Source organism: Schistocerca piceifrons, chromosome X, assembly GCF_021461385.2.
Source record: "Schistocerca piceifrons isolate TAMUIC-IGC-003096 chromosome X, iqSchPice1.1, whole genome shotgun sequence".
NCBI classification, from domain to species: Eukaryota; Metazoa; Arthropoda; class Insecta; order Orthoptera; family Acrididae; genus Schistocerca; species Schistocerca piceifrons.
Window position 1 is genome coordinate 269,202,058 of NC_060149.1, and position 12,590 is coordinate 269,214,647.

Below are 12,590 nucleotides of genomic sequence, written 5' to 3' on the forward strand. Positions count from 1 at the left end.
GCAAATGGAACAAAGTGGAGAGTCCGTTAGTCCGATGGCGTGAAGACATTGATTTGTGGCGAATTTTCCATTTGGGACTTGGTACCATGTTGCCCGGACGTTGGAGGGAAGAAAAGGCTGGTGGATATGACGCCAAATCGTGTGCCACCGCTTGGACGGATTTCTGAGTTCGATATTGTTGATGGATATAGAACGAAGCAGAGGGGTGAAAAAATCTTTAGGTCTAGGAGATTACGTGGTCGGTAAGTGTGTGTGAGCATAACTGAAGTCGACGATGAAATCAGAAATGTGCGTCAGATGGTGCTTCATGTGTCCGACTGGGACTAGTGGTGTTATGATCGCGGGCACAAGAATTTTCAGAAAGCTGCGCGTACGGGAGGTGCTCCCGACCACTCAGCTACCGGGGGCGGACAGAGGGTTAAGTAATCTAATAACTTGTTGATATCATTCCTCAGAGACATCACACATTACAGAATAATAGCAAGATACATGTCCAGTTACCTAATGCAGTTTATACAGTATATTCAAAATACAGCTAACGCTAGTGACCAACTCCACATACAACTGGAAAACACACACAGTGAATTACTTTGGTGAGTGGTTAATACCTGTGTCAAAATTATAGCGAAGCACGGATAAACGAATGTACAGTATTAGTGGTGGCACAATGACGTTGATTAAATATCCTAGCATGTAAGGCGAAGTGACATAATTCTATAGAGGAAAAAGACCACGAGTATTTAGGAAGCAATAACATTAAGTATTCTGCAAATGGGAAGAAACGAGAGCGGAGGTGATTCTCAGGATCCCAGTGGAGGCCAACGACGGGAAGAAATCCAATGTGCATTCTGTGTGCATACCGAGAGGAGTCAGTTCCGCATGTGGAGGAGTGCTTCCGGATGCCATAAAGAACACAGGGGGCAGCGAACCGCAGGTGGTGGTCCATGTCGGTACTAACGATGTGTGTCGCTTTGGATCAGAAGAAATTCTATCTGGTTTCGGGTGGTTAGCTGAAGTGGTAAGTACTGCCAATCTTGCTAGCGAGATAAAGGCAGTGCTCACCATCTGTAGCTCAGGCGATTCTGTGACTGTTTAGGTTGCAGATTTCTCGATTTGCGCCATAGAGTGGTGGGGTTTCGGGTCCCGTCTAATAGGACAGACGTCCATTCAACACAGGAGGTGGCTACACGTGTAGAGGGGGCTGTGTGAAATGGTCTGGGAGGTTTTCTAGGTTAGAACCTCTCGAGAAAGTGCAGAAAAGGCTTCATTTTCAAAAGGTGAAGGATGAACACAGGATGAGGCAGACGTAGCAACAATCAGTATTGTAGTTGTAAATTGTCGTAGCTGTGTTGGGAAAGAACCAGAGCTCCAAGCACTAATAGAAAGCACTGAAGCTCAAATCGGTGTAGGTAACAGCAGTTGGATAAAGCCAGAGATAAGTTAAGCCAAAATTTTTACAAGGAACCTAACAGCGTTTAGAAATGATAGATTAAATACAATTCCTGGTGGCGTCTTTGTTGCTTTTTAAAGTAGCTTATTTCGTAGTTAAAGTAGATCGTTCTTGTGAGTTATTATGGGTGGAGGTTATACTTGACAACCGGACTAAACTAATAATTGGTTCCGTTTACCGACCCCCCTAGTCAGATGATATAGTTGCTAAACAGTTCAAAGAAAACGGATTTATTGAAAATAGATACCGCACTCATACGATTATAGCTGGTGGTGACTTCAATCTCCGCTCGATTTTGTGGAGAAAATACTTTTTCAAAACCGGTGGCAGCTTCGAAAGATCGTCAGTAATTGTACTAAATGTTTTCCCCGAAAATTATTTTGGGCAATTAGTTCAGAAGCCCACTCGATGTGTTGATGGTTGCAAAAACATATTTGACCTCAAAGCACCATGACGGATACAGGGATTACTGACCACAAGATTGTTGTAGATTGACCACCGCAGTAACCAAATTCATCAAAGTAAACACTAAATACATCTACTTCAAAAATCAGGTAAAAATTCATTTGACGCAATCCTAAGAGACAACCACCAGTCCTTCCCAACTAACTGTTTAAGTGTAGATGAGATGTGGCTTCAATACAAAGAAACAGTATTGAGGCAACTGAGAGATTCATATCAAAGTAAATTAATAAAAAATTGGTACTTACCTTCCACGTTACACAAAACAGGTCAGCACACTGTTGCAGAAACAAAGAAAAAAGCACGCCAAATTTAAAAGAACACAAAATCTCCAAGACTGGCGGTGTTTACACCACACATGTTGCCTCAACACCTCTCAGCTACAAGCAAACGAAATGGTTACGTTAACTGGCTTTGTAGCAATAACTATAATGTCACAGTGAAATTAGCTGCCACATGGCAGTGTATGACTATACTGGCGATAAGAGAGTCCTACTCTCTGATAACAGGCTCATAAAGCCTGTCACTTGCCAGGTCGCTGCCCACTTCGTGATGCATGTAGAGGAAGCACTCATCGCTGTTGAGACATGACTGTGCGCAGTCAATTTTATGTTATACTTTTAATAACCTTAAAATGGTATTCTGTGAGGAGAACACGGAGCATCTACATCTACATCTACATGACTACTCTGCAATTCACACTTAAGTGCCTGGCATAGGGTTCTTCGAACCATCTTAAGACATTTTCTCTACTGTTACACTCTCTAAGAGCGTGTGGGAAATAGGAACACTTAAAATTTTCTGCACGAGCTCTTATTTCTCTTATTTTATCATGATAATCATTTTTCCCTGTGTAGGTTGGCGACACTAAAATATTTTCACATTCAGAAGAGAAATCTGGTGAATGAAATTTCGTGAAAAGATCTCGCCGCAACGAAATACACATTTGTTTTAGTGACTGCCATCCCAGTTCGCATATCATATCCGTGACACTCTCCCCTATTTTGCAGTAACACAAAAGGAGCTGAACTTCTTTGAAATCTTTCAATGCCCTCTAGCAACCATGTCCGGTAAGGATCCCATACTGCGCAGCAATACTGTAGCAGAAGACCGACAAACGTAGTGTAGGTCCTCTCTTTAGCAGACCTGTCACATCTTCTAAGTGTTCTGCCACTAAAACGTAGTCCTTGGTTTGCCTTGCCCACGAAATTATCTATGTTATCGTTCCAATTTAAGTTGTTCGTGATTATAACTCCTAGGTATTTAGTGTAATGGACAGCCTTTAAATTTGTGTCATTTATCGTGAAACCGAAATTTAACGGATTTCTTTTTGTACTTGTGTGAATGACGTCACACTTTTCCTTATCGAGAGACAACTGACACTTTTCGTACCGTTCAGATACTGTGTCTAAGTGATTTTGCAATTGCTTTTGATCTTTGATAACTTTCCTAGATGGTAAATAATAACATCACAAACACTCTAAGTGGGCTGCTGAGATTGTCTCCTAAATCTTTTATGTAGATTAGGAACAGAAGAGGGCCTACAAAACTTCATTGGGGACGCTGGCTATCACTTTTGTTCTACTCGATGATTTTCCGTCGATAGGAACGTACAGTGACCTTTCTCAGAAAAAATCTTAGATCCAGCCGCACAAATCAAGCGACATTGAATATGTACGAAATTTGAGACGTCTCTTGAGAGGAACGGAGTCAAAAGCCTTCTAGAAAACTAGAAATACGGAATCAGTTTGAGATCCGCTGTCAATACATCTCATTACTTTGTGCAGATAAATAGCTAGTTGTATTCCACAAGAACAATATTTTTTAAATCCGTGTTGATTGTGTGTCAATAGAACATTACCTTCTAGGTAATTCATAGCGAATCTCGAAACTTAGCTCGGACTTCACTGCGAGATGCTTTTAATACCTTACATAGAGAAACTCTGTCTCGGAATCTGAAGAAAAACCGAAGAGATTCTGGTCGCATGTAAAGTACACCAGCTGCTATACACAACCAGTTCCTTCACTGCGCAGTACCAATGCTAGTATAGCCGACGACAGCAGTACTAAAGCGGAGTTATTAAACACAGTTTTCTGAAATTCCTTCACCAAAGAAGACGAAGTAAATATTCCATAATCCGAATCGATTCAACTGCCAGCATGAGTAACTTAGAAGTATTTATCTTCGGTATAGTGAAGCATCTTAAAGCACTTAATAAAAGCAAATATCTCGGTCCCGATACCATACCAATGAGGTTCCTTTCAGATTGTGCTGATACAAAAGCCTGATACTTAGCAATCATATACACCCGCTCACAAGACGAAAGATCCGCACGAAACGACTGAAATTTTGCACAGGTCAAATCAATACTCAAGAAAGGAAACAGAAGTAATCCGCTTAGTTACAGAACCATGTCACTAACGTCGATTTGAAATAGGATTGTGTTCGGATATTATGAATTACAACGAAAGTAACGGCATATTCACATACAATCAGGATGTATTCAGAAAATATCTTTCTTGTGAAACACAACTAGCTATTTATTCACACGAAGTAATGAGTGCTATTGACAGGAGATCTCAAATTGATTCCATATTTCTAGTTTTCCAGAAGGCACCTGACACCGTTTCTCACAAGAGACTTCTAATCAAATTTCATGGCTAAGGAGTATCGCTTTAGTTGTGCCCCTGGATCTGAGATATCCTCACAGAAAAATCAGAGTACATACTGACCATCAGAAAACCATCGATTAATCCAGCGTTCCTCATAGAAGTCTTGTGAGTCTCTGCTGTTCCTAAGCTACATAAAGGATTTAAGAGACAATCTGAACAGCCCACTTAACTTGTTTGTAGATGATGCTAACATTTACTGTCAAGTAAAGTCATCAGAAGATCAAAACCAATTGCAAACTCAACTAGACCCGGTATCTGAATGGAACGAAAAGTGGCAATTGTCCCTCAGTAAGGAAAAGTGTGACGTCATCCACATGAGTACAAAAACAAATCCGTTAAATTTCGATTTCACGATAAATGACACGAATTTAAAGGTTGTCAATTACAATAAATACCTAGGAATTAAAATTACGGGCAACTTCAGTTCGAACGATGACACAGATAATGTTGTGGGGAAGGCAAACCAAAGACTAAGTTTTATTGACAGAACACTTAGAAGATGTGACAGCTATACCAAAGAGACAGCCTGCACTATGCTTGTACGTCTTCTGGTAGAATACTACTGTGCTGTATGGGATCTTTACCAGATAGGATTAACGGAGGTTATTGAAAAATTTCAAAGAAAGGCAGCACCTTTTGCATTATTGCGAAATAGGGGAGAGAGTGTCATGGATCTGATAAACAAACTTCGATGGCAATCATTAAAATAAAGGTGAATTTTTTTTCGGCGCGATCTTTTCACGAAATTTCATTCACCAACTTTCTTCTCTGATGTAAAAGTGTTTTATTGACGCCAATTTACATACGCAGAAATGTTCATCATATTAAAATAAAAGAAATCCGAACCCGTACTGAAAATTTTAAGTGTTCATTTTTCTCGCGCGCTTTTAGAGAGAGTAATGGTTGAGAAATGGTCTCAAGGTGGTACGAAGAACCCCGTGCCAGGCACTTGAGTGTAAACTGAAGGGAAGTCATGTAGATGTAGATTTAGATGCTCCATGTTCCCCTCACAGCCTACCATTCTGGCATTATAAAAAATGTAACGTTGAATTCACTGAAAATAGCACAAATCCCAAAAGTAACGAGTGCTTCCTCTGCCTACCACAAGAAGTGCGCAGAGGTCTGGCATGTGGCAGGTTGCATGTTTTCCAAATCAGCGGGAGCTGAACATAGCCTGCTTAACAAGCATAAGATTTTATTTGAAGAAACCAGAGTAATAGCCCACGCATCGAATTACTGGGACTGTGATTCGGGAAGCAGTCGAAATTAGACTTAGCGATAGTAACTTTAACAGAGACAACGGCTATGCACTTAGCAACTCTTGGAAGAGTGCACTGGATAAAGAAAAATCGCAGAGAAAAACATCCCGCACTTTACCTCCTGATTCAAGGGATGGCGCTGCAAGCAACGCGGGATCGAAACTAAATCTATGGAAATAGAGGGTACCACTTCACTACGCGCCATATCGCTGTTGCTATGACGTATTCCAGCCAATCAGAAGCCATCCTTTGCATATAAAAGTGGGAACCGTGCTAGTTCACGACACATCTCGAGGATTGGATCCCCTCCTTCGAAAGCGTCAGATTGCAAAGCCTGGGCTACTGTCAGGGTGGAATCTCCGTCTTCGAAGATTCTCTCTGTCTGTCTGTCTGTCTGTCCGCCCACCCGCCGCTTGCTGCTGTAGCTGTTCGTCCGTCCGCCTGCTTGCTCGCTGTCCATTGCCGTCGCCGTAACCGCTGCCGCCGCTACTGCCGCCGCTGCTGTCTGCCGTCCGTCCGTCTGTTCGTCGCCGACCATCGCCGCCGCCGCCGCCGTCGCCGCCGCCGCCAGCTGCCCGTCCGTCTGTCAGTCGCCGTTCGTCTGCAATGAGTACTCTCACCTCCACTGTCATCTGCACCACCCCTCCCCCTCTCCCACAGTCACTTCCTGGAGTGCCGCCCCTGGCCTCCCTCCTTACACCTCCCAACCCCTTCCCCCACTTACCCATCCCCCTATCTCCTCCCCTGCTGTATACCCACACCTCTACACCCTTCCTGCAGCCTCTACACCCTCAACAGCTCCCACTACTACCCCCACCCTCACGTACGCTTCTGTTGCCGCCTCTGCTGCCGCCCCTCAGGTGGTCAGCTTCCCCTCTCTCACCCACCCCATCACTTTGTCATCTACATCTCCCGCACGCATCACGTCGCGCCGAGCCACCATCGCCACCACTGAACCGGCTGCTTCTCCCGGTGCCTCCACTACGCCACAGGGATCTGCCACCCGCCACCTCCCTCTCCTCCCTGTTCCTCTCCCCTCCTCCCAGCCTCCAGTCTCCAAACAACCCCAAAAGCGCGTCATTACCGACTCTGCTCCCGCCACTTCCCACAAAAAGTCAACACCACCTCCCCCTCCCCCTGCCGTCTCCATGGACACCACCCCTCCTCCTGCCACCCATACCTCGGCCCCCACCCTCCACACCTTTGTCCTGTCAACACCCGATCCTAAGTTCCTCAACGCTCGTACCCTCACCATGGAGATACGAAAGTACTTACCTGGTGCTCCCATTTCCCAACTCATTCCCCACAGGGACTCAGTCCTGATCAAGTCCCCGTCCCCATCCTTGCACACAGACCTCCTGCGAAAACTCCCACGAGTTATGTTTGGCCCCCATGCCTCTCTGACACCCTTCCTTTCCGCTTCCACTCCTCGTCAGCCCCAGCCTCCAAGCTCAGCCAGGTGATCACAGAGGATGAAGTATTGGCAGAACTGAACTCCCACCCGGACTTGGAAATCCGCTCTTCTCGCCGTATCCACAATGCCTCTGGTCCCACCTACCTCATGCGGGTGTTCTCCGAGTCCGCCCCATCCATTGACCATCTCCTCACCCAGGGTGCCCTGATATACCACCGTCGCCACCCTGTCGAATCCTCCAAATCCCCTCCCCAATCCTACCGTTTCCAGCGGTGCCTGATGTACAATGACCACCTGACTCCCAACTGCAAAAACCCCACCACCTGTCGCCATTGCAAGGCCTCCAACTTTCTTAAGAACTGCCCCAACCTCGCTGCTCCTCCTTCCTGTAATACCTGCAATGGCCCCCATCCCACCTACTCCCACAAGTGTAAAGCTAAACCCCCTCCAGCCACCCCTGAGCTTACAGTTCCAGTTCGTCCCGTTGATCCCCCTGTCCATCCCAACAATTCCCTCCGTCCACCCCCCACGACTGAGGACATCATCCGGTTCCTTACCGTTGTACTCCAAAACATTCACCCTTTTCAGTGCCCCCACACCTTCCAACAAATCTCCCTTGCCGCTCACTCCGTTTTCCACCTGAACACCTTCGCCACCTACTCCCATAACCAAGCCCACTTCACCTTCACCCGCCTCGACACCCTAGTCTCTTCCCTTCCCTCTCTTCCCCCCCCCCCCCCCTCCTTCCCGCCATGGCGTGGCACGAGTATCGCATGCTCTTCCAGAACATACGCTCCTTCCGCTCCAACAAATACCTCCTCATGCACACCCTCTCCCACCACCAGGTCGACACCTTCCTCTTGAACGAAACCTTTCTCCAGCCCCACCATTCTATCCGCACCTCTCCCTATATCCTCCACCGCACTGACGCTCCTGGTCCTCGTGCACAGGGTGGAGTCGCGATTGGCCACCTTAAGCATATCCCCGTCCGGCCACAACCTCTCTTCAATGACCCCACTGAACACTTTATCCTTAGCGTCTTCTTCCCCTCCCTCACCATTACCTGTGCCACCATCTATGTCTGCTCCACTGCTCCTCTTCCTTATGACTTCATCTCACACACTGACCGCACCTTCTCCACCTATGTAATTGCCACTGACCTCAACATCCATAGCCGCACTCCTGCTGCCCTTCGGTGGTGGCATCAGTTCCACTCCACAATCCAAGGTGACCTTGTTCCCCTTCCCCAACACACCTGACCCGAAAGTGACACCATCCCCGATGTTGTCATTGCCTCTGCCAACCTCCTTGGGCGTATTGCTGTCGCTGTCCTTGACCCCACAGGTAGCGATCACCTCCCTGTCCTTCTCACAATAACGTCTGCTCACCATCCCCCTCCGGCTCCGCACCCTGCACACCCTCCCAAGGTCGTCCATGACTATCACTGTGCCAACTGGGATGCCTACCGGAACTTCATCTCCACCCAGGTCGAAAGCACCCTTTTACCTATCGCCATCCTGACGACATTATCCACCCCTCGTCCTTCCTTCAGAAGGTAATTACTGACGCCATGGAGGCCCATGTTCCTACTAAAACCATCCACCCACACCATCCCACTCTCCCTCCGTGGGCTGTCCTCCTCCTCCGTGAATCCCGCCACCTCTATCGCTCCTTCCTGCGCACTCGTGACAGGGATACACGCCAACGCCACCGGCAAATACAGCGACACGTACAGAACCTTATTACAGCAACGAAACGCCGAGACTGGCGCCAGACCTGCACACGACTCAACGCCACCCTCCCTATCAACTCCTCCAAGTACTGGTCCGCCTTCCATCGCCTTACTGGTTCCCTTTCCACTCCCCACTACCCCCTTCTCCATAACGATCGCCCCCTTCCTGACAACCTCAGTAAGGCCAACTACTTCACTTCCCACCTTTACGAGGTCTTCTCCATCCCCGATGATCCACACTTTGATTATTCTCTTTTCCCCACCGTCATGGAACGTGCCGATACCTCGGTCGCTCCACTTGCTCCTAGTCTCCAGTACTTGGGGCAGTTGCCCCCTCCAACATAAACACTCCCATCACAGCACAAGACATTAAACTTATCCTCCGGTCGAAACGCAAGACGGCCCCTGGTCAGGACTGTGTCACCTACCGTCACCTTCGAGAAAGCCCCTATCCCTTCCTGACTATCCTCGCCCATCTCTATAATGTCATCCTCTCTACTGGCTTCTACCCTGACCTGTGGAAGACCTCCCGCGTCCTCTTAGTCCTCAAACCCAACAAACCCCCTTCTGCCACCTCTTCCTATTGTCCCATCTGCCTCACCTCCATCTTCAGTAAGGTCCTTGAATCCATCCTCTCCCACCGTATCCATCAGCACCTTGCTCAACACCACCTCCTCCCCCTTACCCAGTGTGGCTTCCGACCCTCCTTCTCTGCTGAAGCCCAACTCCTCAACCTTGTTCACCTTCTGTCCCTCCAGCTCAACTCCCATCGCTCCGCCATTTCTGTTTCCCTTGACCTCCAAAATGCCTATGACCGTGTATGGCATCCCGGTCTCCTCTTTAAACTCCAAACCTACACCCTGCCTATCAATTTTGTCCACCTGGTCGCTTCCTTCCTCTCGCACCGTCCTTCCTATGTCACCCTCCACAACACCAACTCCCGTATCTTTTATCCCATGGCTGGCGTCCCCCAGGGTTCCGTCCTCTCCCCTCTCCTTTATCTCTTGTACACTGCTGATATGCTCAAGCCACCCCCACCAGTCCACCTTCTCCAGTATGCTGATGACACCGCCTTCCTGGCTCTCTATCCTACCCTTCAACGGTCTCAACGTACCCTCCAAACCCACCTTCACCAGTTCACCACTTGGTGTAACCAGTGGTACCTCTGTCTCAACCCCTCCAAAACCCAGGCAATCATCATAGGCCGCACCACTCGCTCCTTTCACCTCCATGATTTCTACCTCACCCTTTATGGTCGCCCCATCCAGCTCACCCCCACCCTGAAATACCTTGGCCTCACCCTCAACTGACACCTCACCTGGACCCCTCATCTCCAGACCGTCCAGCAGAAAGCCCATTCCCGCCTCTGCCTTCTGAAACTCCTGTCTGGACGGACATGGGGTTTGCATCCTTCTACCATCCTCCACACCTACAAATCCCTCATCTGTCCTATCCTCTGTTATGCTAGCGTTGTCTGGATCTCTGCCCCCACCCACTTTTACAAGGCCCTCCAAATCCTTGAACGCCATGCGCTCCACCTTGCCTTCCGTATCTGCCTTCCTTCCCCCACATGGCTCCTGTATGAACTGATCCCCTTCCACCATCTCCTCCCGTTCCTCCAACATCTCCGCATCCTTTACATTGTCCGCAGGCTTGATCCCCCCCACCCTCTGGTTTCCTCCTTCCTCTCCACCCCCCGCCTGTTGCCGCACCTCTATCGCTGTATCCCTCCCTCTCTCCACCTCCACACATTCCATCACCTTCATCAGGGCAATTTCCAACGCCTCCCCCTCCCGGATGACGAACTTCGCTGTGACATCTACCCTTCCTTCCAACTATAACCTGGCCTTGTCCCCCCCCCCTCCTCAGGGCCCCCTTTTTTCCTCTTCCCTCCTTCTCCCAGAGCGGATTTTCCTCCTTCCCCCCCCACCCCTGAGACCCTGCACCCCATACTTGCCTCTTTCCTTCCCACATCCCTCCCTACCTGGCCCTCTTCAGGGCACCCCCCGCTCATCTCCCCCATCTCTTCCCCTCCCTCCCTTCTTCCCGTCTCCCTCATCTTCTTGTGCCTGGCAGATCCAATGTTTTGATCATCGTCAGTGTGCCACATCAGTGTTGTGTTTAGTGCTGTTTCTCCTGTGCGTCAAGAGGTGTGATTTTAATTGTGTACTGCCTTGAGGTTCGCCGTCAGTGTTTGTTATGTGCTACACCATCCATCGATACCTTTTATGCTCCAGTCATACTGTGCCTTGTGTTCTTTTAATTGTCGCAGTGTGTGGCTTTTTGTGTGTGCTACTTTTAAACAATTTTAACAGTTTTTTTATCTCCATTTTACGGTCACCCCGTTTTTTGTCTATTGCCTTCCATGATGTTCCCCCTTTTTTATATCTATGTTCATCATATTCTCTCCTTTTTTCTTTTTAAATATCTTCTATTGTTTGTTCTATGTCTTTCAGCTGAAGAGCAGCGCATATGCTGCTGCCAACCTGCCCCGATGGGGAATTGAAATACAATAAAGAAAAAAAAATAGTTCACGACACATTTGAGGGTTGGATTCCCTCACTTCCTCATCGAGGACTCTACTGCCTGGGCTACTCTCAGGGTGTATCTTCGACGTGGAAGAGCCCCAACCGTGCCTGTCGCGTTGTTGCCCGTCTGCACGCCGTCACTGCTGCCCGCCGCCGCCGCCGCCTGGTCGCCGTCTCTCGGTGCTCGCTGCTTCTTCTGCCGCCGCTGTCGCCGTCTCTTGGTGCTCGCCGCTTCTTCTGCCGCCGCCTCTCGGTGCTCGCCACTTCTGCCGCCGCCGCTGCCGCCGTCTCTCGGTGTTCGCTGCCGCCTGCAATCATGGACGCACAACTACCACCATCATCTACACCTCCCTTCGCCTGCCCCCACTATGACGTCATGGAGTGCTTCCTCTGGGATTCACCCGTCTCCTACACCTCCCCTACTCACAGTCTCCTCCCCATCTATCTCCTCTCCATCGCTGTATCCCCACCTGTACGTCACTCCTGCTCCTACCCCTGCTACTGCACCTGCTGCTGCTCCTGCTCCTGCCTCTGTCCCTACTCCCAACCCCCCTCCCGCTCCTGTCGCCCGCCGACACGACTTTCCCCCTCTCCCCCCTGCGACTACCACTGCTTCCCCTGCCCGAGTCTCCGCCCGCCGCGCCACAGTCGCCGTCACAGAGCGCCCTACCCTCTCATCTCCTCTACCCCCTCATCCGAAAGGCCACTGCCCACCCCACCTCCCGCTGACCCCACTATGGATACCACCCTACCTCCCTCCTCTCCAGCCCCCTCTCGGTATACCTTTGTCCTAGCCAACCCTGATCCGAAATTCCTGGATGCCCACATCCTCACCCTTGAAATCCGGAAGTACATCCCCAGTGCACCCATCACCCAACTTATCCCTTGCAGAGACTACGTTCTCATCAAGTCTCCCTCTCCATCCTTCCATACTGATCTCCTCCTTCCCAACATCACCTTTGGGCCCCACGTATCCCTCACCCCATTCCTTACATCCTCCTCTCCTCGTCAGCCCCAACCGCCTCGTTGTCTGCTGACCCTCACTGCCGTCATCACAAACCTCAGCCCTGTG